Source organism: Mastomys coucha, unplaced genomic scaffold (genome assembly GCF_008632895.1).
Source record: "Mastomys coucha isolate ucsf_1 unplaced genomic scaffold, UCSF_Mcou_1 pScaffold18, whole genome shotgun sequence".
Lineage (NCBI taxonomy): Eukaryota > Metazoa > Chordata > Mammalia > Rodentia > Muridae > Mastomys > Mastomys coucha.
The window spans coordinates 59865250-59892790 of record NW_022196900.1 but is presented as its reverse complement, the minus strand read 5'-3'; the positions used below and the strand labels follow the sequence as shown (position 1 = coordinate 59892790).

The 27541-nt window shown below is 43.5% G+C and overlaps 1 pseudogene; it reads right to left on the bottom strand.

Annotated features, from left to right (window-relative positions):
* Positions 1 to 16714: 16714 nt before the first annotated feature.
* On the bottom strand, positions 16715 to 17758 carry LOC116095459 (annotated as a pseudogene).
* Between the last annotated feature and the right edge of the window lie 9783 nt (positions 17759 to 27541).

The following is a 27541-nucleotide window of genomic DNA, read 5'->3' as shown; positions in this document are numbered from 1 at the left end:
AGCAGGCAGTACCTCCACGATATCTGAAATCCTGCTGCCAAGCTTCTGTTATCTGTGCCCTGCCCCCATCCCACCCTCATCTCAAGCACAGCCTGTGCTTCAGGATCTAAGGGCTCTAGTCAATTACAAGTAAGGAAATTTGGAAAAGCCTGAAGAAAATGGAAACCACTCAATATAGAACTGCTTTTTTTTTTCCCAACAGAAATAGCCACTGCTCACTTTTGGGGGACACCTTGGAAGCCTCCTTTAGCATTGTAAATCCATGACCTCATTCCTGGGGGAATATAACCCGATTCTTCACCTCATCACCTCTCTAGGGCATGTTTCTATGTCATTAAACACAAAAGGACTTTAGGGGCCTTTTTTCCTGCATTCTTGGCCAGCTAGCCTCTCTGGCTTCCTGACATCATTAATGAAGGTGAAGACTCTTGGGTCAACTCAGGACCAAAGCCAACAGGGTGGCTACCCCTGACCAGAGGCCGCTTAGTTCTTCTCCATCACAATCCTGCCTCAGAGGCCAAGAGCCTCTGACAGGGGGAACCCTGTAAACAATAAGAAGCCACAGAGAAAGTTTCTTTTGGCTCCTTGTCTGGCCTATTTAGGCATTTCTTTGCTAGATTTCTGGGCTATCTCATTATCTAACACCTTGAATTTCTGGCTGAAGCTACACTTCAAGCAATGTGAGGGAGTTCAGAATATTCACAACAAAACACTGTTAAAATAAACAACAACAGAAGCAGTGACTCTGATTTTGGACCCAAGGACCCTTGTTAACCGAGAGGTGTAGCCTCTGTCAGCACCTGAGCTGGAGTGTGCCATCTACTGGAGCCTGGATCCTTGCCAATGGTTAGGCCTCAAACAATAGCCTGCATTTCTAAATCTGTGCTTCTTTTTAGAGTTTTGGTCCTTCTCTCACTGGAGGGTAGAAATATGAACTCAGCTTCTCCACTTGTCACTATTGATAGACATGGAGCTGGGTCATTTCCTGTTATTCAGGGATTATCAAGAATATTTCATAGACTTTGGAGCCATCCCAGGTCTCCACCAGCTAGAGGCTGATAGTATCTCCGCAGAAACAATTGAAAGAGAACCACCTGCCAAGACATCAGAGGGGAGTATGTCAAAGCCGGACCAACTCAGGTTCAAGTGACCTGAGCAGTTATGCAAACATTTGTTCCTCAGTTTTGTCATTGTTAAAATAGGGAAATAACATAGCTACCATAGGAGGGCAGTTTGAGAGGACCATATTTCATAAATCATAGTCATCAAGATTCCTCAGCAAATTAAACAATTTTGCTTCCATAATGATCTTTAAAAGAATTGACATCAACATTTGTATTCTACAGAAAGAAGAATAATTAAAAATTATTGAACTTCAGACTTACTTATTAATTTTTAAAGATTCACTTATTTTATTTGCATATATAAGTGTTTTTCCTGTGTGTCTGTCTGTGCACCACATGGAAATCAGAAGGAGGTTTTGGCTCCCCTGGGGCTGAAGTTACAGATGTTTGTGAGCCATCATGTGGGTGGTAGGAACCCAAACCAGGTCCTCTGCAAAAGTAGCCAGTTCTCTTACCTGCTGAGGCATCTCTCCACCCTCTTCACTTCAGATGTGTTTATTTCTACCCTTAAAGTAGTAAGTGAGCACATATATGCCACTGTAGAGGAGAAAAGGGAAGCTAGAGAGATGAACTTTAATGTGGTTATGGGGAACGGAACTCTTGAAGTTTTGACTGTGAGCCATAGCTTTAAGCTCAGAGCTGTTTCCAGCCTGTCATTAACTTTTTTTTTTCTGTCTGTGTATTCAGTTGCTGGGTATTACTTCAGAGCATTTCCTCCCCACTCCACCCCCCAAACCATGACTATGGACTTGCTTATTTATCCTTTTCAATTTGTCAGTTTTTGTATCTTCAGTTTCTAAGCCATACTGGTAGGTGGAATAGTTCCTAGACATGTAGAATTGGTATATCTCCACAAAGGGTTGACTTTATCATTATGCAGTGTCCTTTTGTTTTTGTTTTTGTTTTTGTTTTTCAAGACAGGGTTTCTCTGTATAGCCCTGGCTATCCTGGAACTCACTCTGTAGACCAGGCTGGCCTCGAACTCAGAAATCGCCTGTCTCTGTCTCCCAAGTGCTGGGATTAAAGGCATGCACCACCACTGCCCAGCTGCAATGTCCTTTTTGTGGTAAAGTGTATTTACCAAAAATCTTTGTGCACGTGGTGCTGGAAGATCAAACCCAGAGCCTTGAGTATACTAGGCAAGTGCTCTAGCTCTGAGCCGAACTGTGTTTACTGAGGTAGTAAAGGAACACACTTTACCAACATGGCCATTTCTAAAGCTCTGTGTCTAAGGCAAGGGGTCATCCTTTCTACTTCTCCTTCCAGGGTTGGTGGATAAAGGGAGCCTTGTGGTGTGGAAGCTGTAAACGTATGTATAACAAGTCAGAAGGCGGTGACACAGCCTCCTAACTGTGCTCCTAACTTACACAAATTCTTCAACTCTTTGGGGTCTCAGTTTCCTGTGGCGGTATAGTGAGCTGCAGAGCCCACGGTACTGAGTCAATCACAAGTGTGCTGAGGTGGTGGGTGTTCTCTGGCTGTTCACTTCTTTTGCTTTTAACAGATTTTATGCTTAGAAATGTGAAGCCAACTGGAACCTTCCTACCATGGAAACATCCCGGGCCCTACACACATTATTTATCTCTTTTGACAACCTGTGCAGCTAAGACTCATTTCTGTGTAAATAATTTGTGGGAGCCTGCCTAGGCAGCACATCTTTGTGCAGATAGTGACGTTCAAGAAGGCAATGAGCAGTGCCGGGGAGCAGAGGCATTTGGGTTGAAGAATATCTTTGTATACACGGCTTCTGAAACCTTTAATGGATGCCTTAACCTACAGTATATAATTTAGCGTGACAGACTTCTTTTGTGTTAATAAGAAGTTACTCAATAATTCATTTCCTAGTCTACTCCCTGTGAATCATGATAAAGTAATGTGGTTTTAATGAGGCTGTAATATGCTTTTCCAAGGGAATTACACAATGCTGTAACAATTAATGTACCGTGCTTTTAAGGCACGATTCCCTCAAGAATAAGTGTAGCTTGCAACTAAAAGTGATGACACTTTCAGAACCACGAATGCTCCCTAAACGCTGGCTACACAGCTGCTGAAGAATATGGAGACAAGTTGGATGCATTCTTAGAACAAATACAAATCTAACATGCTGGCATCCGAGAGGGAACAATGATCCCCTTTCTCTGAAAACTACTGTTCACTAAGGAAGAAATAAAACAAAGGAAAATATGGCCGCTTTCAGCACTAATTGCCTTAAATGCAGCAACTAACCCGTTCCAGGTGCTTAATGCCACCCCGCTGGTCTGTGAGCTCTTTGTTCACTTTAATGGGACTAATTTTGTTTTGATGTTAATTGTCCTTTAACATCTTGTTTAATCATGCAAGATGTCCACATATGTCTTGAAAGGAGAGAAAGCCAAACAAACCAATGCACAAACTTTGCTTTCCCTGAGAATATGAGTACTTTCCTAGACGCCAGTAATAAAGACTTAGCAGTTTTTAAGAGAAGTGATTTTCTCATATGCATAGGGTAAGAGTTAACGACAAGCAGGGCGGATGACCACTAATGTCGGTTCAGTTCAATATTCACTCAAGCACCTGTGTCACCGGTGCGAAACAAGATGCCACAGGGTATAAGTTAGATGAGTGTTCCCAGAATCCCACAGGAAACACAAGTACAGATACTAATATCTAGAGATGAAGTCCCGTGAAAGCTCCTATTATAATGATAGGATGCATTCAAAAAATGTAATCTTTATGTAAACTATGCCTATGGTCTCTAAAACCCATTTGTTTATTTGGGTCCTACAAGAATTCCAAAAGGTGTATAGATATTATTATCCCGATTTTACAAATGAGTAAATTGTGAGTCAGTGTTGTAGACCAGAGCAAGTTTGTATAGGAAATAACAGGAGCTAGGTTTGAAATCAAAGGATTGCTGGCATGATTCTTTTTATATATATAATGTGAAAGAGCTGAGAATTAATGCACTTTTTTTTGTTACAATAGCCAGAGCTCATTAAGACAAACATTAAGCCCAACAACAGGTGGATTTGGCCTGTCAGGGAAGGTTAGACTGCGTATGTTGCCTTCTCAAGCTATGAATGGAGTAAAATTCTTGGGCATGGTATTTGAGGCGCTTTATCACTATCTTACCTCATGTTTGCTGATTCTAGCTTTGAACTTCCATGACGCAATGCAATGTCATGTCTTTTCACTTTTGCCCAAGTAGTTCCCTCTGTCTGGGCCAAGGTAATTGTGCTTTTACTAAAGGAGTGTGGCGATATCCTGAGGAATAGACACTGTTATCTAGAGGCAGTCCTAAAGTGTCATTGTCCTGTGTCTACAGCTGCCTTTGTTATAGTGTGAACTGCACATAGTAAGAGAATATGTCTTCCCCAATTCTTCCACTCTGTGCCACAGCTAATTAGCACTTTTCTGTGTTGCCTTTTCTGCTTTGTGGAGGAAGAAGGTGCAAACCTCTTCAAGTCAAATGCTTTGGGTTAATCTGGACTAGCATATCTCTCTTACGTCCAACATTTAAGCAATCAGCAAATTCTGTAAACTTCATATTAAAGTCATCTGCTCACTCACACACTCTCTCTCCTCACTTCTGTGGCTCTTTGTCTTTCACTGGGCTCCTAACTCACCGAATGGCTCTTCTCTTTAGTCTATTCTACACATAAGAGTAATATCTTTTAAGTCATGTTAGGTTTATATCCTACCTCAGCTCAAAACATTCCAAGGTTTTCATGTCACTTAGAGTTTGATTAAAACCATTAGTCTTAGTCTTAGTAGCAGTAGTAGTAGTAGTAGTAGTAGTAGTAGTAGTAGTAGTAGTAGTAGTAGTATGTGCACCACTGTGCACAAGTGGAGGTGGGTGAGGTACTATAAAGAGTCAGTTGTCTCTGTCTACTTTTATGGAGGTTCCAGAAATTAAACTCAGGTACTCAGGCTTGCACTGTTGGGTGGTATGGTGGTATGAATAAAAATGACCCCCATAGGTCCATAGGGAGTGGCACTATTAGGAGGTATGGTCTTGGAGTAAGTATGGCTTTGTTGGAGGAAGTGTAGAACTTGGGGGGTAAGCTTTGGGGTCTCAGGCATGCAAACCTAGGCTCAGTGTGTCACTGTCACTTCCTGCTGCCTGCAAATCCAGATGTGAAACTGTCAGCTACTTCTCCAGCACCATGTCTGCCATGATGATACTGGACTAAAGCTCTGGACAAAGTACAGGGGCGTTAGGAATCCTTCCATCAGGGGGCTGGGTTTGTGGAACACATTGACACACTGCTCAAGAGGGGCAGAATGCAGCCTTAGATGGGACCCCAGCCCCAGATGGGAATGGGCCCCGTGGGTTAGGGATGGGGGATCCAATTTAACTCAGGGGTGAGTGTCAGGAAGGGCCTTCTGCAGGAGACTTAGGTAGTGTGGCTCAGTAATGAAGGCTTCCCCTCACAGCAGTTTTTGATGAGAGAGACAGTCCTGGCTTGTCCAAACTGTTTATTTATCATGGGAACATGGATGCATACAACTTACTCAGGGTGGACCAGAGATTAAATTATCTTTTGCAGAAAGGAATGTCTGGGAAGGGAAGCTTATTGGCCAAACCCTTGGGCCCATCTAGATACCTCATTAGCCTGGAGAACTCTGGGCTCTATGCTATGTGACCAGTTCCAATGGTCCTCTTAGTGGGGTGTCATGGTCACATGCTCTAGGACAGGAACCAGGTCTGGAGCAGATTCAAACACCTGCCATTCTTAATTGTGAGAATTGCTGGGGTTTCTGAATCTGCTCAAAGTTACCAGTTTTTCTGTCTGGTGACACTGTTCTACTTGCCCTATAGCCAGCTCCAAATTAAATCTTTTCCTTTATAAGAGTTACCATGATCATGGTGTCTCTTCACAGCAATACAACCTTAATTTGGAGAGAAGTTAGTACCAGGGAGTCCGGTATTTCTATGATAGGCCTGACCATGCTTTTGTTTAGAGATATGTGGACTTTGGAATTTTGGATAAGAAAAACAGTTGAATGCTTTAAGTGGGACTTAATGGGCCATAACAGTAGGAACAAGTAAGACAGAGGTACTGAGGGTGATTTGAACTGTGGAGGCCTGGGTCAAGAGGTTTCAGAGGAGAATAATATTTGTATGGTGTGGCCTAGAGACCATTCTTGTGATATTTTGGCGAAGAATGTGGCTGCATTTTGCCCTTGTCTGACTGAAAAGTCTGTCTGAGGCTAACTGAAGAGTTTTGGATTAATCGCATTAGCAGAGGAAATTTCAAAACAGCCTACTGCTGACTTTGTCATGTGGTTATTAGTGTTCAGTCTTATCTATAGTGAAAAAATGTCACCTGAGCAAGGAGAATACAAAATGCACAGTTCAAGAAGAAAAGGGGCACCAGGAAGTTGAAGAGAGTTAAGTGACGAGTTAAAGGGGGTGAGCAGATTAAAGAAAACCCTGATGCTAAATGGAGTAAAGGGAGTGGTGACCTCAGGGCAAGATCCTAGGCAGCTCATCTTTCCAACTTGTGAAAAGGAAGTTTAAAAAAGCTTAGAGCCCGCCGTGGTGGTGCACACCTTTAATCTTAGCCCGCAGAAGGCAGAGGCTGGTGGCTCTTTGAGTTTCAGGCCAGTCTGGTCTACAGAGTGAGTTCCAGGACATCCAGGCTTAGATAGTGAAGGAAACCACCCAAACCAGAAAACTGGTGAAGATGCAGCTGAACATGGGAGCCGTGTTTCAGCCCCAGCAAGTAGCAGAACCTGGCATCTTCAGCCATATAGTCCTGGCTTTAAAGTCAAGGATACAGAAAGGAGATTGTGGAATCTCCTTCCATGATTAATGAAAGCTGCTGAGGCTGCATATGGCAGGGATGTCCCAGCTTGGAGGCCTAGAGAGGCCATCGGGTGTAGTTGTGAAGGCGAAACCTTGGAGACCCCAAAATGTTGGAGATGCTGGAACTGTCAGATACCTGCTGAGATGACTGCTAACAGGGAGTGGAACTAGCCCAAGAGAAAGAAGTGTGTTACAGTCAACAGAGAGGAAAGAAGTTGGAGCTCTGAAGAGCATTTTGACATTAGATATGGAGATGCAGAGTTTGGACTTTGCCAAGCTGGCTTTCAGTCTTGCTTTGGTCCAACATTTCTTCACTATGCTCTCTTTTGGAACTGTAATAAATATCCTGTACTAATTAGAGTATATAATATATACATAATTACTTATTCCAACATTATATGTTGAAAGTATATGACCTGCATTTTATTTTGATTTTATAGATTAAGAGAGTGATTGAGTCTCAAAAGAGACGTTTGAAGTTGGACTGAAGTCATTTTGCATTATGATATGGCTATGAGCCTATGGGGGCCAGGGAATGGAATGTGGTAGTTTGAATAAAGATGGCACCCATAGGTCCAAAGGGAATGGCACTATTAGGAGGTGTGGCCTTGTTGGAGAAAATGTGTCACCACGGGGTGAGCTTTGAGGTCTCAGAAGCTCAAACACAGACTCAGTGGTTCACTGGCTCCTTCTGTTGCCTGTGGATCTACAGATGCAGAACTCAAGGCTGCTGCTCCAACACCACATCTGCCTGCATGCCGCCATGTTTCCCATCATGACAAGAATGGACTAAACCTCTGAACTGCAAGTTGGATCCAATTAAATGTGTCTCTTCACAGCAATAAAACCCTAAAACAGGTGGCAAATGCTTTTACTTGCTGAGTCATCCTTCTAACTGTAAAACTAGTCTCTCCGTGGCTCTTCCACATCATGGCTCAAACTGCTCACCACGATCCTCTTTTGTTCATCCTTTCCAGTTACATCAGTTTTCCCCTCCTCCTAGTAGGTAGGGGTTTTTCAAACCCCCTCCAGGGTTTGAAAAACACTCGCTTTTCTCTCAAACAGAGAGGCGAGTTCCTTAGACACTACCATGGCCTGTTAGTGTCTCCCTCCTTTCATGTCTTTATTTGTGGTTGACAAGAAACTTCCTTATAGTCTGGAGAGACGGCCCAGTGGACTTGCAGTGGACTTGGGTTGACTCCCAACACGCACATGGCAGCTTACAACAGACTGTAACTGCTGTTCCAGAGGATCCAATGCTCTCCTTTGGCCTTTGTGAGCACCAGGAATGCATATGATGTACATGCAGGCAAAACATTCATGGACATAAAACAAAAATAAAATGTTTTTAAAAGGAGGCTTCCCTGGGTGTCCGACTCAGTCCCCTGCCCCCCCATCTCTCACACTCTCCTGTGTTGTATATTGATAATGAGGAGATAACCAAAGTACGGTTTCTCAAATTGCATGGTGTCTTGTCACGCAGATGTCTTCCTACTTTGTCTCTCAATGCTTAAAGACAGGGAGGATCCAGAGGACAAATCTGAGAGGGACCACACTACAGAGATGAGATACACCAGTCATGTGTGAGTGTGGCATAATCTTGTTGGGTCCTGTATTAAAGTCTGGCTGAGAGTGAGGGTAGATGTGGAGAAAAGTTTAAGTGAAGTCTGAGACAGAGCTCCCTACCAAAGGTTGTCTGGAGAGGTGACTTAACACCAGATCTACAGAGGCATGGCATGTTTTGTACTCCAGGAGGTGGCAATGCTGGTGGACAAGGCTTCCACATTCTAAACATGGCAGGTGTGGCCCTGTTGTAGGTTGAGTGAACTCTCAACTTACCAGGGCCATCACTCTTGGTGTCTGTTAAGCTTGTAGCCTTTCCTTGTAGCAGTTTGGAATCTGGTGGCTGAGATAAGCACCTCACACGTGAGTCCCGAAAGGTATGATGTAACATTCTCATGGAAAGGCGTAGGACATATCAAGTTGTTATTATTACTGAAAACATGTCATTCACCCCCAGGGCAAACTGTTAGCATCTGAACTCATTTCAAAGCCGTATAACAGGACTGGGCATAGCTCAGTTGTAAACTGCATGCTCAGTATGCTGGAAGCCTGGGTTCTACCCCAGCACCAGGAGAAAGAGGAAGCTACATGACACATTATTACCTAATTGTATGTTTTTCTTCACAATTCTTATTACTGCCTTCCTATTATACAGTGATACATTTTTATTTATTTATAAATTATATAATATATGTGAATATTATATAAAAGATGTGATAGTATATATTTTATCATGAAAGCAAAGTTACTTCTTGTGTGGGAAGAGACTTTCTTTTTTTACATTAAAGGCTCTCCTGGAGCTGGAATGGTATCTGCATGTGAGAGGCATTATAACACCTTCATATTGAATGGATCAATGAATTGATCCTGCTGGAAAAAAAATTTAAAAATTAGCAATTAGTTAGTGATGGTAGGGATTTGAGAAATGCATCAAAATCTGTTGAAAGATACACTGAAATGTCATTTTAGAAGGCTCCCCGGGACATTTAAAAGTCCTGAAAGCAAAAGATAAATATCTCTTTGGTCCAAGCTTCTTAGTTTCTAGTTTCTTTCTTTTTCAGTTTTCTTTTTTTAAATATTTATTTATTTTATTCATACGAGTACATTATAGCTGTCTTCAGACCCACCAGAAGAGGGCATCGGATCCCATTACAGATGGTTGTGAGCCACTATGTGGTTGTTGGGAATTGAACTCAGGACCTCTGAAAGGGCAGTCAGTGCTCTTAACCGCTGAGCCATCTCTCCAGCCCAGTTTCTAGTTTCTTATACCAATACTATTTTTACAGGGACACACAGCCATTTTTATTTCTGAGATAGGACTTCATGCAGCTCAGTAGCTCCGCCTGGCTTCAAGCTTGCTACATGCTGAGCATAACTTCACTCCCGATCCTATCTCTACTTCCGAGTTCTAGGATTATAGGTGTCTGCCACTATACTAGGTTTAAGCAAAGCTGGGATAAAACAATCTATGCATGTTGGGCAAGCACTCCACCAACTGAGCTATATCTTTGCCCTGGAAGTATTTTAAAGAGGAAAACAAATCAAAACAATAATAATATCCACCATTGAAGAAATGGTTAAATATCTCCCATATGGTTAAATAACTCCCAATCCTTGGAAAGACCCTTGAGGCCAATGAAGCTAATCTTTGTCAGCATAGTCTGTTGTTTGCAGTTGGGGAAGGGAAATGTAGGCTACACAGTGTAGCTGAGATGTCCTTCAGACTCTTTCCAAAATAACTTCATATAGAGTTGCAGGGACCCATGCCTGCACTCATTATCTTACTTGGTTTGCTGATGAGCTTTGACGTGTGGGTGTGAAGGTGACTTTGCTTTCTGACCCAGCCATCTCCATGCTGTTTGGACATTTCTGTCATAAATTATCTAAAATTTACCCTTAAAGGCCACATTTCTCAGCAAACCTAAGAGCAACACAGAGATGGAATATTTGGTTTGAATACAAGCTTAGCAATATACCGTTAACAGTTTGTTCTCTATAGAACTCACATGCATCACTTGCAGATCTACCAACTCACTCCTGGCTGTCCATTGGAAACCTATCTCCACACTAATATACGTGAAAGTGCAGCAGATAATGAAAGAGATAGGATTCTGGACAGGAGATTCCCAGAATGCAGTTTTTGTGTCATTTAATATTGACATTAATAGACTCCATAAAATATCTCCCTCTTTATACCCAGGATGTGAACCAGCCGTCTCTGAGATTGCCACAATTAATTCTATCTGCCCAGTCTTCCCAATTAATGCTTTTGTTCGAAGCTATTAGTGCGTCAAGTGCTGGAAAGCTTTCCCCACAGTCAAGTCCCTGAGGGCCAGTCCTGTATGCAACTTTGCAGAGTTAAGTGCTAAGACCTTAGACCTTGTTCTGCAAAACAGTAAGTAACAATGACCACAGACCTTGTGGAATAGAAAGTTGCAGAAAGTATGCTGGGTCCTGCAGAATCAAGAAAGCCACAGAAAGTAATCCTACAGCCTTTGATCCCAGCAGCTAGAGTAAAAACAACAGCTAGGAATTACCAAATTACTGCCTCCCAAGCATTTTGCATAGCAACTCTCACTGGTTGTTAAGACTCATTCCGGTTCTTTTCCATCCATGGTACCTTCTTTCCTCTGCTCTCTCCCACTTCACTGTGCTATAGCTCTGTTTTACAGGCCTCTCTTAAGGTTTTTATTGCTGTAATAAAGCACTATTACCAAAAGCAACTTGGGGAGAAAAAAGTTTATTTCAGCTCACAACTCTCAGATCACCCTCCATTCTTAAGGGAAGGCAGGGATGCAGCTCAAGGCAGGAACTTGGAGGCAGGAACTGAGGCAGAAGCCATAGAGGAACATGGCTTCTCTTCATGGCTTACCCAGCCTGTTTTCTTATGCAACTCCAGACCCTCTGATCAGGGGTGGCATTACCTTCCATGTACTGGGCCCACCCACACCAATCTTTGATCAAGAACATGCACTGCCGACTTGCCTATGGGTATTTTCTTAATTCAGAGTCCCTCTTCTTAAATGACTCTAGCTGTGTCAAGTTGGTAGAAAGTTAGCCAATACGCCCACAAACGCTGTTACCAACTCATTTCCTTCTTCTCAAGGTCCAGGGGATTCATTTCTCACTTAATCCAGGAGCTCTGTCCTTTGGCAACACCTACTCCAGCATGTCTGTTCCCTGTATGCAGAATTCAGGATGACTTACGAATACCACATTCAAAACTTCTAAAATTCAATTCCCTTGTTTTGCTGTAAGAGAAAGGACAGATTGTGTTAGAGTTTAAGAGCCCTGGGTTCAAGTTTAAACAGTGATTAGCTTGTTGGAATTTCTTTACCTCTTCAGTTTCGATTTTCTCTTTTGCAACATGGGATTAGTTGTTACAATGGCTGTTGTTACAGTTATCTGTTAATGGCTGCCTCTCTAGGTTACTGAGAGTCTCTAAGGACTCAGTGCTCTGAGAGCTTGCTAAGCACCAGGCACTGTAATGTATGCCGATGACACTAACATTGATGGAGTAGTTCTGTGGATTACAAACCTGATGGTTACTTAGGGAGCCCGTTACCATTCTCCTTTCAGGAACTGAGACATACCTGGCTTAGCTCATCTGTTTTACTAAGATGGCGGCAGATCCAAACACTGAGTATCTCCAGAGCCCAATGTCTGAGCTTTCTGTGGGACACAGAAAGTAGTGCAATCCTAACCAAAAGGCAGCCACTCAGGCTTCCCTACCAGCTACTTGCTCTCACTGTCTTAGAATGTACCACACTTCTTACCTCCTGTTCCGATAGCCTGTTTTTATATATTTTTTTCTGTAGAGCCAAGTCCTAGCAGCTTTGTTCAGCTCCTACTTCTAACCACATATAACCCTTGCCACAGTTTGTGGTCTAACTTAGGATCCCCTCTCGTCTGCAGCTTTCACTCTACTATTAACTGCCACTACCAGGTAAAGCATCCTCCTCTCTTCCAGGCCAGGAGAACCCTCTGAGCCCTCTTTCCTCAGTTTCCAGCCTGGTGGAAAGAGCCTAATAAAGGTTCTTTTTAAAAAGTGATTTTATTTTTTAACTTCATGTGTGTATATGTATATACATGTATGTGCATCACATGTTATCAGCTACCTGGGGAGGGAAGAAGGGCCTACAACTGGAGTTACAGGCAGCTGTAAGCCGCCTAGTCAGGGTCCTGGGAGCGAAACCTCGGTTCTCTGCAAGAGCATCAAGTTTTCTTAACCGCCGAGCCTTGTCTCCAGCACCCCCCCAATAATATTTTTGAAGAAATGGATATTATCTAATTTAGCATTTAAAAAATTAACCTAGTACTCTTTAGAAATATTTATTTAAGAATTATTTGGAGTGGTGGTTTGCAATGTACATTTTTTTTTTCAAATTAAAACCCCACCTAGATGCCACCTCATTCTATCAAAACGGCAGTTACCAGAAGGATGAGAAGTAAGTCTTGGTACGGAAGTGGAGAAAGGGGAGCCTTGGTACACTGTTGGTGGTAGTGTAAGTTAGTGGGAGTATGATGGATGGGAGTATAGAGGTTCCCGAAAGCCCCAAACAGAACTGCCATGTGATCCAGTAAACAGTGTCTTGGGGAGTTTTATGTCAAGACAAGTTTACAGGCCATGTTCACCAAGGCATTTATCGCAACAGCCATCATACAGCAACACTCAAGTCCATCTGCTGGTGAATGGACAAAGTATGGCAGACAAACGCAATGGGACACGATTGCAGTAAGAAGAATCCTGTCGTTTGTGACAGCATGGGTGATCCTACAGGTCATTGTGCTGGGTGAGGTAAGCTAGCACCCAGACAGAAACGTCATGTGCTCTCCCACATGCAGAATCTAAAACTTCGTTCACAGAGGCAGAAAGTAGGGTAGAAGTTGGCCCAGGGGTGTCAGAAAGTTTTGGAGGAGTTGAATGAAGGATAAAACATTTCCATCAGATAGGATAAGACTAAGTTTGAGAGACTGTATATCCCGGGGGAACTGTAGTTAATGACAACACACTGCACATGCTCAAAGGACTGGGAGTACAGGTTAAGTATCTTCATCACAAAAAGTGACAAATGGGTGAGGGACTGGGTGTGTTAAGTAGCTTGAGGCAAGTAGCTCAGGATATGTAAATATAGCAAAGCATCATTGTACAATGCAAACATACATTTTATTTTGTGAATTAAAAGAGATAAATGAAAATATGGATTTCAGTGACTTCTAACTGCTGAATCAACAACTCTGGAGGTAGCTGGGGTTAGGGAGCCTATAGTTTAAAAAAACAGTGTGATCAGTAATGCTGAGAAGTACTGGTCAATATCCAGACCAGCACGCACTCCTGAATCTTTTGGGAGCCTTTAAGCCACGCAAGCACCCTTTCCTCTCCACCCGACTCGGGATCCTCACTCGCAGAGTTCAGTGTTGATTTTCCATACCCAAGTTTTAGGAGTGCTGCTTTCCGTCCCTTCCCCCACCTTTGCCTCAGCTTAAAACCCATTTCTCACAGCTCCATGAATGTGCATGATGACCCCTGACTGTCCTCTCGTGCTTCCTGAAAGAAACTGAAATATGGAAAAACACATCTTACAAGTCTAAGTGCACAGCAGTGCTAAGGCTGTGATGGAGTGCAGAGGTCACTGTTCAGTCGAGTTAAAGCTTATGTTCTCTTACCTGTTTCCATTCCGATCCTTGGTCCTGCAGCATAGCCAAGCTCACACTTTCTGTGTTATTCAGTGTCTTACCTTAGAACCTCACTGGGCTCCCAGAGCATTTCAGTCCCTTGGTCCTTAGCTACTCAGAACACTGAGGTTTCACATAGGTGCCATAAACCTCTGTGCTTACCTGTATCCAACAAGACCAGTTCCAGAGCAAGTGAGGCATGGAGCTCATGTGACTGAACCCAGGAGGGCCATTCTTTCAGAAAACTCCTCCCCAACATGTTTGCATGGGCACCCATAGCTCTTGATTTGAGAAGGATACACTTTCTTTCTTCCAGAACAAAGCAAGCATAGCATGCACACATTACCGTCTGTAAGAGCACACTGGCTTATCCAGTTAGCTCAGATAGCCCTGAGAGTAGAGCATGTGTCAATCAAGTTTGGATAGCTAGGAAGGCATCCTGGGAACCAAATGGATGGCCTGCAGGGACTCTCTGAAGGCACTGTGAGATTAATGCATTCCCAGCATGAGAGGTGTAGGCAGAGCAGAAATGTTTGATCAAGCTGGGAGACAGAGAATCAGGCTTTTCTAAGAGTGAATGACTGAACTAGATAGTATCTGATCATTAAACTCATTTAATTTCAAATTCCACGCCCTCTTTGAACCCAAATATCTTAATATGCCGATTCTTTTTTAAAGTCACATATTTATTTGTATTCTCATGGTGTTTATCTGTGTGTGTGTATTGTATGTGTTTGTATGCAGACATGTATGCCACAACGTACATGTGGAAGTCAGAGGACAACTTATGGGAGTCAGCTCTCTCCTTCTACCATGAGGATGCTGGGGATTGGAACTCAGGTCCTCAGGATCCACAGCCTGAGCCATCTGGCCAGCCCAATCCATACTCTGGTTTTTATTGCATCTCATTTGATCTTCTTGTTTACTCAGAAACAGCCCCTTTCCTCTTCCCACCTGTGAGAACCTTCAATTTGCATTTTCCCTTAGGGTTTTCTTGATTTCTCACTACTTCGGCTCTCCTCAAATTTGAAGTGTGATGGGGAGGATGGTGGGTTGGTGGGGGGAGACAGGAAAAAAAGATTCCAAGTCAGAGCTCATTGCTGGCAGGTTCTCCCAATGCACTCACTGAACTGTGTGTGTGTGTGTGTGTGTGTATCTGTGTGTTCTCACTAGTGCTTGTGAGAAAGACAAAGAGACAGGCAGGGTGAGAGATACGAAGAGGTGAATTGATTTTCCTTAAAGAAAATTAGTGCCGTATTATGCAATTATATAACATGGGGCTTGGGTTATTACTTTTTTCCTTTCACTTTTTTCCTTTTTTCTTCTCCTCCCTCCCTCTTCCTTAGGTGGCTTTGAATTGCAATAAAGGCAAACGATCTGCCATTGTAGGCAATCTGCACACAAGCTGCCAAGTTGGCTGCCATGACTAGTCCTAATGTGATCAAAAGCGCTTGCGTTACAAAACCACTGAAAAAACCTGTTTCTACAGGAAATAGAAATTGATTAAAATCGGGCCTCCCCGAATGCCCTGCCTGATAGGCTGGCAGCCTGCCAGGTCACTAGGCTGGCAGAGGAGGAGGTGAACAGATGCGATGCCCCACATCCCAAGCCTGCACTGGGGGTTGGGGGTGAGGCACCACAGGGCCCTGTGGAGGCAGCTGTCAGGCAGGCGAATCTCCATGAAGCTCCAAGAGCTTGGGCTCTAATCTCAACAGAGGTTCTCTCTTTCTCTCTCTCTCTTTTTCTCTCTCTTTCTTTCTTTCTTTCTTTCTTTCTTTCTTTCTTTCTTTCTTTCTCCTTCCTTCCTTCCTTCCTTCCTTCCTTCCTTTCTTCCTTTTTTGATTTTATAAAATGTAGTTTTATTTTATGTTACTCTGCTGTTCATAGGGCATAACATTTTCACAAGGCTTTTTTTGGGACTACAGTCAATGATTAGCAAACACACAATATAGTGGTCCAACTCTCTAAAGAGCAATCACTGGACGAACCGGATACCCTCTCACATGTGCACAAATCTGCATGGAAAAGTACAAAAGTTTAGACATGGACTTGTGTACTTTATTTCTCCTTTCTAGTCTATTAAGAAAGGATGTGCATTTTAATTTGCCCAAAGCAATGCCTGTATTCTGGCAGCAACATGCTACTTCTATCACAAGGTGAAGTGAATACCAGAGCTACGAATGCAGGAGTGTAAGTGCATTTTTATTGGGTAGGAAGTTGTCAACTTAAACAGCAGCAAATGAAGAATGCATAAAGAAACTCCCTGTTGTCACAAACAGATGTTACCTCCAGAATATGTGACACAGGAGACATTTCAATCTGTGACCCCAAGCCTGGATGCATTAAGTACTTTCCCATTCAATCTAACACTTCTGGATTCCTACTAAAAAAGAATTTGTAATAAGAGCATGGAAAAGTCGCTTCTGAAAGGAAACCCCCAAGAAGGTTCAGAAAAGGAATGTAGAAATCAAGACGTTACTGTTACAATTACTTTAAATTGTAATGCACTACATTTCCATATCTTCATAGTAATACAAAACACGGTCACTCACAGAACTGGTTCAGATTACTTAAATACCAACTGTGCTGTCAGTCCTCTACCCAGTGTCTGGAAGTTACTCGTGGTTATATGAAATGAAGCTATTGATACTTTTCTACAGCCGTAACTGCACACCAGAAAGGTGGAGACAACACAAACCAAGGGATGGAGTTTTCCCAAAGCTGCAGTGTGAAAAGACTATAAACAGTTGATCCCATGCACATGAATGGGCTTCCTTGCTAGAGGAGATCCAAGTGGAATAAGGAATGGAGATGTAAAAAGGTGTTCTTGAGGGGAAGGAGGTTGGTGCCCTGGATGCCTTTAGTTCCCGGCCCCCTCCGCTGCATCACATTCTTCTCTTACACTGTCTGATGTCCAAAATGTTAAGTTGTCTCTAAGCAACTGCATGATCCTGCTGTCTTGGTAGGAGTCTTCGATCAGTGTATCAAGTTCTGCGATGGCCTCATCAAAAGCCGTTTTAGCCAGTGTGCAGGCAAACTCTGGATTATTAAGGATCTCATAGTAAAATACAGAAAAGTTAAGAGCCAGCCCCAGGAGGATTGGATGCGAAGGTTGCATCTCTTTCTTGCTTATATCAAGTGTCTCTTGGTAGACTCCTTGGGAATTTTCTATCGTTTGTTTTCGATCATGGCCACATACTTCAGCAAGATACTGGAAATAATCTCCCTTCATTTTCAGATAGAAGACCTTACTTACTCTCTGGATTTGTTGCATTGGCTATTAGATACTTATCCAACAATTCCAGGACTGTGGTGCAGATGGACCTCAGCTCTGACTCCACTTTATCCCCATAGTCCTTGATCAGCTGCAACTTCTTGTCGGTGTCGGTTTTTTGCTCGATGCTCAACATGACCCTCCAGGCGGACCTGCCGCCCCCCCCCCCTCCACTTTCTTGTAGGCCACCGACAGCAGGTTGCGCTCCTCGTTGGACAGCTTGGCGCCCTGCTCTGTCACGGCTTTCATGCAGGTGGCCATGTCGTCGTAGCGCTTGGCCTGCTCTGCCAGCTTGGCCTTCTGGATCAGCTCGATCCTCTCCATGGCGGGGGTGGGGGGGTGGGGGGGCGGTGCGAGGGATCGCAGAGAGGTATCTAGAGTCCTCCTTCTAGTCTCCGGTGGCCGCGACCTCAACAGAGGTTCTTAACAGAGGTCTCCTGTTAGCTATCCAATCTCTGCAACAGAAACCTCTTCAGGTGAATTGTGAACCCGAGTGATTATTCGGAACTCGTTTGTTGCTGTTTGTTGGAAACAGGGTGTTGCTCTATAACCTAACCAGGCCTGGAACTCACTTCGCAAGCCTGTAGCAATCCTACTGACTCAGCATCTTACATGTTGGAGTTACAGGCAAAAGTAACCAAGCCTGACTGATAAATAGCGGTTATTGTGGCCTTCACTCCTCCCGTGTGGAGCACCCAGGATTTCGGGAGACCTCTGACTGTCTGCAGCTTCAGGCAGGGCCCAAAAGCCCACGGCTTCTTCCAGCTGCAAAATGACACAGCCCTCTACTAGGGTCTACTTGGACCACACTGACCTAGCTCTGGCCACGAGAATTGTTAATTAGGTCAGTTAATCCTCTCAGGCCTCTCTGAGGCTGTTTCTATTCTTATTCTTAGCTACCTGGGTGCATAGTGGTTCCGGTGAGTCCCTGAACTTAGCTCTGGTTGTGGGCTGTTTTCGCAGCACTGTAGAGCAGGGTTCTTCTTGTGGGTGAGCAGAAGGCTTGGCCGTGTGCTTCCTGGAACCTTAGTTTTAATGCCATGGTGGGACGAAGGGCAGACATTGCAGAAGGGGGAGGGGCAGCTCACTCTGCTCTTCAGGGGAGAAGTAATACAGGTTTCTCAATGGGGTGAAGATCACAGAGCTGGCAGGAGCGGAGGTCTTCAACCCCACTTTCCTCCTACATTCTCTGCCTTGCTCCTCTTGAGTTTTGTGGGTAACTTTAGGTTTCATTTCCTTGCTTGTTCCCTCTACCATGTTCTGACATCCTCACTACTATCTCCCAACACAGCTGACCTCCCCACCCCACCTCCCACTTCCCACCTCCCACTCCCACCCCCTATTCTCCAGGGCCATGGAGTGTTCCCTCCTGCCTTACTGGCTGGCATTTTCTGGAACCACCAACAGGTGCCGGACTTTACGAATCATCTAACTGCAACGCCTTAGTGAGCAATGCTATTATTTTCCCTGCTTCTGATGTGCTATGAAGAAGAGAATTCTTCCTGAAGAAGAGAAGTCAGAGGGTGCTTTTCTCTGTTCCCTGTTGTGACTGCCATAGTTTCTCACTTGCTAAATCATTGGTTCAAATACGAAAACATCCGAGGCACTCCCCATCCCTACTCCGTGTCCCCCGCTGGCAGATGTGTGTGTGTGTGTGTGTGTGTGTGTGTGGTCACGTGATTACTGATCACTCTCATGCACTTCCTCTCCTTAATACCAGAAAAGAAGAAATAAACAATGAAAAAGGAACTGTGCTGAGAGAGTGAGAGAGAGAGAGAGAGAGAGAGAGAGAGAGAGAGAGAGAGAGAGAGAACATTTACAGAGCATCATCTCATCTCATGAGTCACATGATCCAGGGATTTTACAGCATCAAATCTGGTTTGAGTGCCTAGTACATGCCTTCTGGTGTCCGGTACAAGAGACACAGCATCAAGGAGAACCAGCGATATTCTTGTCCTCACGAAACACAATACCTAGAGCCATGGTTCTCAACCCCTGCATCTCAATCTTTTTTTGGGAATCACATATCAGATATCTTGCATATCAAATATTTACATTACACTTTATAAAAGCAGCAAAATTACCATTATGAGTAGCAATGAAGCAATTTTATGTTGGGGGGGGGTCACCACAGCATGAGGGACTGCATTAGATGGTCGAAGCATTAGGAAGGTTGAGAATCCCTGCTCTACAGGCAGGAGGAATGAGGGTAGATCCCCAAATATGATAATTCTGGATGACTTTTAAATATATTCACATTTTAAGATGGAAACAGCTTCATTTTTACTAAACTAGTTCTTGGTCTAAAGCCTTGAAATAAGATGCTCCAGCCTATCTAGGAGAAGTATGTTTTTAATTATGCCTTGGTGTGTGCATCTCTGTGTGGGTTTGTGCACCAGAGTACAAGTGCCCAAGGAGGCCAGAGATGCTTGATCTCCCAGAGCTGGAGTTACAAACAGTTGTGAGCTGACGTATGGTAGAGCTGGGACTTGATTTGGGTCATTTGCAAGAATAGTCAGTGTTCCTAACCACTGAGCTGTCTCTCTAGCCCAAGCTTATCTTTCATATTTCACATAAAAGTGCTGAACATCTATCGCTGAACTATCTTATTCCCTAGTATCATATCTGGCACATGAATGAATACATAAGGTCTTTCTCAGAGAAGGGAAAAGAAGTAGCTATTGATTTATCTATGCTTTCAGTGGTAGATTGCAAGTCTCCTCCCTGCACTCACCCCTTTGGAATATGCCCTTGCAACCCTTCCAGTAGAGATAGAGTCTGTTTGCCTCCTTCAAGTTTGGTCTGCGCTTGTGAGATGTTTTGCATAATAGAATTCAGCAGAAGTGCCGGGTCTGAATGGGAACCCCAAGGGACTTCTATTTTCTTTCTCTGGAAACCTAATCTGCTATCCTGGGACCGAGTCTGTACAGACCTGTGCACGGATAAAAGAACCAAGAGAAGAAAGATAAGCTGCTAAAGTTGTTGCCCCCTAGACCAGACAGCAGCGAAGCTGGGTGCTGACTATAGACATATAGGCTAGCCCACCATTTCCAGAGGAGCTGGAAAACTGAGCCTGACATAAATTCATAGGAAGGACTGGGAGACAAGTAAGTAGTCGTTGTTTGGACCATGTCTCAGTTGAGAGTTTCACTGCTGTGAAGAGACACCATGACCATGACAGCTCTTATAAAAAGAAAACATTTCATTGGGGCTGGCTTACAGTTTCAGAGGTTTAGTCCATTCTCATCATGTTGAGAAGCAAGGTGGCATGCAGGCAGATGTGGTGTTGGAGAAAGAACTGAGAGTTCTACCTCTTGGTCCTCAGGGAGTGGAAGCAGAGTGTGTATCACACTGGGCATAGTTTGATCCTACATGAACTGAAAGCCTGCCTACACAATGTCATACTTCCTCTAACAAGACCACACCTCCTCCGATAAGGCCACACCTCCTAAGAGTGCCACTCCCTATGGTAAGCATCCAAACACTTGAGTCTATGGTAAGGGAGGAGGGGGGCATACCTGTTCAAACCACCACAGACCACAAAGTTGAAGGGACATCTGTTACATAGCAAAGGTAGCTGATATACTTTTGTGATCAAAGAGACACTTGTCATCATACTGTTGTAGATGTTCAGGCGGGTCAGTGCCCTCAAATAGAGAACCCTGGTATATTATCGAGGATTTCATAGAGAAGAAAAAAAACCAGTAGCACATTGTAAGGTGAAGTGATGAGAGGTGGGTAGTCCCACTGCTGTCTTCTGCTCATCTGAGCTCGGCCAGAGCTCAGTCCAAGGCCGCAGAAGCCTTCAGATGAGAGAGGCCCAGGATGCAGGCCCTGTCCCTGGAGAGTAGTTGAGGTTTCCAGGCCAAAGATGCTAGAGTCTGAGGTCCATGGGTTGATGGCAGCAGTCAGAACATACAAACGGAGAAAGGTCGAGCCAGTGGTGTGGGCAAGCTTCCCTTTTCTGCTGCTTTTTGTTCCATCTGGGCCCCCATCCCACGGGACAGTGCAGTATATTGAGGTCAGCCCTTCCCCATTCAGCTCACTGACTCACATGCCAATCATCTTGGGAATGCCCTCACACCCAGGCTCAGAGTTGTGTTAATCCAAGTTTGTAAGTGCTTCTCAATCCAGTCCAGGTAACAACCAGGGTTACTAACCACAGCTGCTGGTCCACAAGGTGACAGCCTGAGTGACTTGACTTCAAGATAAATCATCTAAAAGCTTTGGAAAAATTGTAAGCTAGTTTAATGTACACATATTAACCTCTTTCTTTGATTTGGCAGATCATTTAAAACACATTTTCAGACACATAGTAACTGTGCATTATTCGTGGGCAGGGTATGACATTTCATTACATTCATTGTGGAATATCAGGTGGGATACTTGTGTGTCTACCACCAAAGAACTTTTTTGCTGACTCAAAGCATTCCGTTAGTGATCGCTAAACCGCTGCGTTTCTTGTGCTGTAGAATGCTGGAGTCTATGTTTCCCTATCCAACTGCACCTGCCATCCTTTGGCTATTGTCTTTGCCATGCATCCCTCTCCCACACCCTCACTGGTACCTGGCAACCGTTATCCAGTTGTCTATGGTGAGATTAACTTTTTTGCAGCCACCCATTCAGAAGGATGTGCAGCATTTGCTGTTTCCGGCTTATTTCACTTCTCACCTTCTTCAGTCCGCGTTGCTGCATATGAAAGGATTTCAGTCTTTCTTGTGGCTGTATGGGAGGCCATAGTGTGCACCTGTCACGCTTTCTTTATCCATCCCTGTACAGTTACGTAGGTTTCCTACCTTGGACATTATAAATGGTGCTGCAGTGAACCTGTGGATGCAGATGTATCTTCCACATGCTGAGCTTATTATTACTATTTTTCATATACACTTAGCCACCCAGTCTCTTTTCACAATGGAAAACTGAATTTGGAAGGCTATATCTATTTAGATCTAAGTTTCTAAGACATTCCCTGGAAAGTTTGCTTTCTGGTGTTGAGTACATGGAGTCATCTTACGGTAGCCCTTTGCTTTAAATAGGAACCAACATCCTCGTCCTTTCTGCTTTTCTAGCCCTCAGTCTTGAACAGAGGTAAAGTCTGGAGCTCTTGCAGCCCTATTGTGAAAGACACTGGAACAAAAACCAGCACTCCACATACAGAAGTGTGGAAAAGAAGCAAGCTTGGCCCTTGGTAGTGTCAACCCACCACTAGTGGCGTGGGGCCAGCTCCTCCTGACTCAGAGCTTCTTATTTTGAGAGAAAAATGAGTCTCTGTCTCTTTAAGCCTCTATTGGACTGCTACTTGCAACTTGCATTTCTCTCTCTTTCTCTCTCTTTCTCTTCTTATCAGTCATGCAATATGGGGATCCATAGATACTAAAAACTTGATGAACATTAAAGTAATATTATCCTTTTAATAACTTTCCCTAGTGATACTAGGCTTATTTTAGATTGCTGTAATGTAACTACTGTTTCTCACATGTAGAGTTAGCCAGGACAATATTAATTGTGCAGGTTCCCTTAGAGATGGTTAGTAACTTGTGAGCACAACTACCTGGCATGCACCATTTTCTCCTCTGCAGAAAATGCTTTTCTCTATCAGTGGAGCATTGTTACCAAAGGCTCCTCACCGAGACATGTAAAAAGCCCCAGGAGATGATATTGGATGTTATAATTATATTTGTTGAAACAAAATTCAATTAGTAAATTTAATTATCCTTGGCTTTTAGGGGGATCGCTTTCCTTTTGGATTCCAGTGTGGTCTCCAGTACTCAAAAATGAGACGAAGAACAGGAGAGAGGGCCTGGACTTCAAGGCCACAAATAAAAGGAAAAAGGGGCCTGCAGCTCTACTGCAGAGCAGAGTGCATGCAGCAAGCAAGCGCCAGCCTTTCTTTGCGTGCCTGATAAAAACCCCAAACCACGCGGGCTTTGCTTTGGCATCTGGAAATCAGATTAGTCGGAAAGAACACGGGTTTGGAAGGGTGGTTAAGCAATGGAACTGTTTAGCACAAGATGTGAGCGTCTCTGCCTCCTCCCTCTTCCCCCAGGGGAGGGAGAAGAGAGTCAGGGAAGGGGATGGGAAAGAATGGAAGGGAATAAAGAAAGAAGGAAAGGTGATGGGGGGGTAGTGGGTTGAGGGGGCGGTGGAGAAGAGAAGAGATGGTCGGGGGAAGGGAATGAGGAAAAGGAAAGTTAACTGTCAGGGTTCACAGGGCCTCCCAACTTGTAATGAGAAGGAGACAAAGGCGCTCTCGGTGGAGATCAGGGTCTGGAACTTTTTTGTTAGTACCTAGGGCAGCCCTCCCCCGTCCCCATCCCCCAGGGCGGGCACTAGGCACTGGAAGTCATTGAGCAGGAGCACAGGGGCTCTGGCACCTGACAGGCAGGATTGACCGACTTCTCCAGGTTGGCTCTGACTTTACCGAGCAGCACCATCGTTAAGCTAGGGTAATTTCCTCTTAGAAAGCCTTTCCCGCGGTGTGGAAACGTCTTCCCCAGGGTCCCACTCATAAATGCTCTTGGACCTTGCCAGCTTTTCAAGGTGCTTGGCTTCTGGGGACCTCTGAACCTGAACACGGGCCACAGCGGCTAACGGGCGCCACCTGCAGGGAGAGAGGAGTCAGAACAATAAGGCAGATTTTCTAAAATGGACTTAGGCTGTAATGATATCAATACCAACGTTTTGGGGGAATGTTTAGAAGTTAAATTTCCCATCTTCTCTCCTCCTTTCTTCTCAGAAGTGTGTGAGTCATAAAGATCTGGCTCACGTTCACGCAGGCTTCAGCTTCAGCTTCGCCTCACCTCGTGTGGTGAAGGAGAAGCAATCTCTTCCAGCGATAGGTGTCCCAACTAAACCTCTTGTCATACCCCAGGGATAGATTTAGGAAAAATCTCCCATCAAAATGCATCTCAAAGTCCTATGTATGGAGGCTCTTCAAAGCCACCGTGGAACTAGTGGGTTGAATTCAGGTCTCTAGAAACTGATTTTCTATCATATTCTATCAGATGAATTATCAGAAGTACAATTTCTTTTATCAGATGCCCAGGGCTCACTGCAGGTCTGCACTGCTTTTAGTATTTTATAATGCATTTGTGCATTTGTTTGGTCTTCTCAGCCATCTTAGCAACTGAGGTATCATTACTGCCTATCCTACTGGACTACAGAAACCAGTGTGAAAGTGGGTTAACGCCTGTCCTCTGTCCACACAGTTACACAGACTGACTCTTGATGTCTGGCTCCAAATTTGGAATTCCCCACCAGCAACCCCTGCTGGGTAAAGACTAAGAAATTCTCTCAAACTGGAACTTAGTGTTTTGTTTCTAAATGTTTCTATTTCAGCTTGCATGTATTTTTGACATATTTTTCCATTGGCACCTAAAAATAGAAAATATAACCATAGCTTGGTAATGAAAGAACTCTTATGATATTTTAGGAAACATTCTTGTTCCACATGGAATTATTTTAGAAATCAAAAGCAGAAAGATATCTGGGCGGTCTCCAAATATTTACTAAAAACAAACTTCTAAATAATACATGGATCAAAGAATACAAACAAAATTAGGACTCTTTTGGCTTTAGTGAAAATTCGAAACATAACAGTTCCTTGGAATGCCAGGGAAGCAAGAGGAACTGAGGGAGACTTTACTCAGGATTAGTCTCCTTTCCAAAAATATGGAGACCAGAAGTGTTTCAGAATGCTTGCCTAGCCATTACAACTTCAGTATGTCTAACCAGGAAACCCCAAATCCAAGACACTCTGAAATTCAAAACACTCTAAAACCGGAAACTGTTTGCATGTCAACTCTCAATTTGCGGGGCATGGGGGTTGGTGGGGAATAGTGGGCAGGATTTTTGGATTAAAGATAATCAGTCTGTTGTATTAAATTATTGGGTTTGGAGTAAAAGTCTTCGGTTTATGGTATCAGCTTCCAGTGTAAAGAATTGGGGGTGGGGGAGTAAACTAAGCCAAGCACAGTGGCACACACCTGTAATCCTAGCTGCAAGACGGTGACATGAAGTTTATGCAAGTAGATCAAACAGTGAGAACCTAACTCAAGGACCGCTCCCACACAAGCATCCCATGAAATAAACTGAAAACAAGAGTGAGCTGAGCTCAGAGGAAGCAGCAGAGGTAAATGAAGAATAGTGTGGCAGAAATTTTAAATTGCATTTGTTTCTTTACATTTGTGTGTGTGCGTGTGTGTGTGTGTGTGTGTGTTTGTGCTTGTGCATGCGGCATGCAAGCATATGTGTGCACATACATACCCACATGCTGCAGAGAACTTGTGGAGGTCAGAGTTCTCAGGACTCTTCTTTCCCCTATTACACGATTCTTAGGGGTGGAACGCAGGTTGTTAGGCACCTCATCAACCCTTGCATTATTAAAGTTAACCAAGAAAAAAAAAAGAATTGAGAAAATAAAAAGCTCAAAGCATAAAAGACAAACAAACAAGCAACAGCAAAACCCAAACCCAATAAAGTTAGTAACCCTCAGAAAATATATAGATGCCTGGAAATCTAACGATACACTTTTCTTTATGTGAGCATGATATGTGATGTATCTGCATGTGTATTTATACATGTATGAGTACATATGTATGTATATAAGAGCATGTGCACATGGGTGTTTATGTGTAGGGGCTTCAAGTTGTTGTAGGGTGTCTTTCTGGATTTCTCTTCACTTACTGAGGTGCGGATTTCATTGAATCTGGAACTTGCCAACTCTGGCTAGTCTAGCTGGTCAGCTGACTTCAGGCGTCCTCGTCTCTATTTCCCAAGTGCTGTGGTTATTGGTGGACACCACGTCTGCTCAGCTCTTATATAGGTTCTGGATAGCTGAACTCTGGTTCTCACAGGTAAATGGCAAACACTTTATCCATGAGCCATCTTCCCAGCACAACAATACATTTTTTTTAAATTAAATTTTATTATTTCAGTGTGTGTTGGTGGGTACAGGTATCCCAGAATGCATGTGGAGGCCAGTGAATAAGTTTATGGAGCCAGTTCTCTCCTCCCACCTTTGCTTGAGTTCTGGGGATTGAACCAGGCTATCAGGGCTGCATCATCTCAGGCAGCAAGCCCTTTTACCCTCTGAGCCATTTTACTGACCCAACCAATAATACACGTTTGAAAGAACCATATCATTTTGGAAATGAGTCATTGAGGAAATCAGGGATTAAATGGGGAAATTCTTAGTGTCAAAAGAAAATGAAAATAGATGAGAAAATTTGGAATATGCCCAAGGGAATCCTAAGAGGGAGTTTGATAGTTACACATGTCCGGAGAGCTCTCTAATAAATAACCAATTTTTTATCTCTAGAAAAGAAAGAAGAATCCAAACTCAAATGTAGCAGATGGCAAGAAATAATAAAAACCAGGTTAGAAATTAATGAAGCAGAGTGAAAACACAATGTATAGTATGAGACAGAAAAGGAGCTGATTCTTTGAAACAACTGACAAGATCAATTGATTCATAATTAAACTATCCAAGATAAAGAGAAAACTCAAATTAATAAATTAGAAGTGATAAATGAGCTGGTAGAACAGTCTCTGGCAAAATTCGGAAGATATTCAGTGAATATAATAAAAACTTAATTTCCAAGAAATTAGAAAGTGTAAAAGAAATGAATAAATTTCTGAATACATATGACTTATCATAATGAGAGCTAGATATAAACAATCTAAACAGACTCATAATAAGCAAAAAAAAAAAAAAATAGGGCAGTAATTTTAAGTCTCCTTTGAAAGATGAGTCCAGGGTTATATAGATTTCTTGCTGAATTCTACCAAACTTCCATAGAAGATCTAATACAAATGGTTCTCAGGCTGCTCCATAGCACAGCAAACGGAAGAGCACTATCCAACTCATTCTAGGAGGCCAATGACCCCAAGAGTCGATAAACTCTGCAAAAAGGAAAAGTACAGAGCTGTCTTCCTGATGAGCATAAAAAGCAGAAGTCTCAACAAAATCTTGCAAACTGGAATTCAAGCTCACACCAAGAAGTGCACACAGTTTGACAGGTTGGTTGCACCCCAGGGATGCACTACTTGGTCAATGTATGTGAATCCATAGAGGGATTGTTCTTTATTAATGACTTAAAGACAGAGATCACA